The sequence below is a fragment of the Rhinopithecus bieti genome, unplaced genomic scaffold, assembly GCF_001698545.2.
Source record: "Rhinopithecus bieti isolate Rb0 unplaced genomic scaffold, ASM169854v2 scaffold_5399, whole genome shotgun sequence".
NCBI classification, from domain to species: Eukaryota; Metazoa; Chordata; class Mammalia; order Primates; family Cercopithecidae; genus Rhinopithecus; species Rhinopithecus bieti.
The window spans coordinates 247,227-250,181 of record NW_016804747.1 but is presented as its reverse complement, the minus strand read 5'-3'; positions in this window follow the sequence as shown (position 1 = coordinate 250,181).

The window sequence follows — 2,955 nt, the reverse complement described above, 5'->3', positions numbered from 1 at the left end:
TTTTTTAATGTTGTCATATACCAGGCCAGGTAGATTTAGGTGAAAACAACACTTTTCATTTAAAATATACAGAGTCCCCTCTTTTAGCAGTGAGTAAGTTAAGGCTTTGAGTTTTTTTATGTTGTTATACGCCAGGTCAGATTGATTTAGGTAAAAACAACACTCTTTATTTAAAAATATACAGAGTCCTATTTTTTTTTTAGCAGTGAGTAAGTAGAGGCCTTGGCAGTTTTGGAGGAAAGAGAAATGTAAAGTCAGCAATCGTTTGTTAAAGAAGGATTAGAAACAGCTAGGAGAGAATGGGTGAGATTGATAGTGTGGTGGAGATAGCTGGGGAGAGGTAGAGGGTGGCATAAGAACAGGAACAAGAATAAGAGTGAGTATAAAAGTAAAGAATGGGACTTCATCAGGGTAAAAGTACTGGAGTGTATCCTGTCAGCAAAGATTACACACTTTAAGAGAGACTTAGAGTGGTGGTTTTAGGTAAAACCAGGAGATGTCAGTTATGATTGTTTGAAGGAAAAGTGTAAACCAGCAGTGTAAACAAGGGTAGGACATTTATGAGTAGTTGAGAATGGTGAATAGGAGTATGACTAGACAGAAGATAGTAGGGATGACAAGATTTTGGGGTGCAGTCCAAGTTGGGCTGGTGTCTGAAATGAGACTGGGGCTTAATAAAAAGGAGCATCCATATAGGAGTTCAAATGGGCTGTACCCTCTAGCATCCCGAGGACAAGCTCTAATTCTGAGAAGGGCAAGAGGTAAACGTACTGTCCAGTCATTTTTAAGTTGGAGGCTGAGTTTGGTGAAATGTGTCTTTAAAATACCATTGGTCCATTCTACCTTTCCTGAAAACTGAGGACAGTAAAGGGTATGAAGATTCCACTGAATACTGAGAGCCTGAGAAACTGTTTGGGTGATTTGACTAGTAAAGGTCTGTCCATTATTGGATTGTATGGAGATGGGAAGGCCACACTGAGGAATTATGTCTGACAGAAGGGAAGAAATAACTGTGGTGGCTTTTTTAGATCCTATGGGAAAGGCCTCTACCTATTCAGTGAAAGTGTCTACCCAGACTAAGACGTATTTTAGTTTCCTGACTCAGGGCATGTGAGTAAAGTCAATTCACCAGTCTTGGGCAAGGACAAATCCCCAAGCTTGATATGTAGGGAAGGGAGGAGCCTGAGAAATTCCTGAGTAGTAGAATAGCAGATGGAACACTGAGAAGTGATTTTTTTAGGATAGACTTTCATGATGGAGAGGAAAAGACAGGTTTTAAGAGGAGGGCTAGCGACTTGTAACTTACATGGAAAAGGTTATGAAATGACGACAGAATAGAATGGGGCCGTGAGGCTAGAAGGAGATACTTTCCTTAGTCCAAGAACTATTTGCCTTGTGTGGGAAGAGATTGATAGGTGGAAGTTTCAGTGGGTGAGTAGGTGGGAGTGACTGATGAGGAGAAAAGTTGGCCATGAGAGACAGAAGTTGGAACCCTAGTTGCTTTTTTAACTACCTTATCAGCATCAGGGTTACCCTGAGCGATGGGATCTGAGGCCTTTTGATGGTCCTTGTAGTGAATGATTCCAGTTTCCATTGGAAGTAAAGCAGCCTTGAAAAGAGGCATTAATGATGAAGGGCCCTTGTGTAGCAAGGAAACCTTTTCTAGCCCATATAACAGCATGGTGGTGCAGGATATGGAAGACATATTTAGAGTCAGTATAAATATTGACGTGTAGTCCCTTTAAAGAGTGAGGGTTTGAGTTAAGGCAATGAGTATGGCTTGCTGAGAGGTAGTGGAGGGGGGCAGAAAGTATATGTGTCAGTGTTAGAGAGAAAATAGATTTTGGAAGTTATGAGAACTGTAGAGAGTGAGTTGAGCATAGTTTGTGATTTTGAGGGCCTCTAAAAGTATTAGAGCAGCGACAGCTGTCACATGCAGACATGAGGGCTAGACTAAAACAGTAAGGTCAAGTTGTTTGGACAGAAAAGCTACAGGGCATAGTCCCAGCTCTTGTGTAAGAATTCTGACCACACAGCCCTGTACTTTGGCTGTATGTAATGAAAAGTGTTGGGATGAGTTAGGAGAGGTAGTGTCGAAGCAACTTCTAGGGCTAGTTTTAAGGAATGGAAAGGAGTGGTGAAAGGATTTAGAATGTATGGGGTTAGGTAGGTTTGTATTTGTGGGTTTATAAAATGGTTTACTCAAGACAGTAAAACTAGATATCCAAAGGCGGAAGTATCTAACCATGCCTAGGAAGGAAAGGAGTTGTTGTTTTGTAGAAGGGGTTAGGGTTTTGGAGGTTAGCCAGACACAATTAGTAGGGAGAGCAGGTGTGTTTTTATGAAGATATATGCCAAGATAGGTAATGGGTGAGGAAGAAATTTGGGCTTGACTGAAGGAATGGGGGCTGTCTGTGAAGCCTTGTGGCAGTACAGCCCAGGTAATTTGCTGAGCCTGATGGGAGTCAGGGTCAGTCCAAGTGAAAGCAAAGCGAGGTTGGGATGAAAAATGCAAAGGAATAGTAAAGAAAGCATGTTTGAGATCCAGAACAGAATAATGGGTTATGGAGGGGATGTGGAGGGAGGTACTGAGGATAGGAGAGTATATGGGTTTGGCACCATGGGGTGAATACGCAAAACAATTTGGTTGATAAGGCGTAGATCCTGAACTAACTTGAAAGACTTGTCCAGTTTTTGGACAGGTAAAATGGGGAATTGTAGAGAGTGTATAGACTTTAAAAGGCTATGCTGTAACAGGAGAGTGACAACAGGCTTTAATTCTTTTAAAGCATGCTGTGGGATGGGATGCTGGCATTGAGCGGAGTAAGGGTGATTAGGTTTTAATGGGATGATAGGGGGTGCATGATTAGTCATCAAGGGGGAGTAGAGGTGTCCCATACTTGTGGATTAAGGTAGGGAGATACAAGGGGAGGATGTGAAGGAGGCTTTGAACTA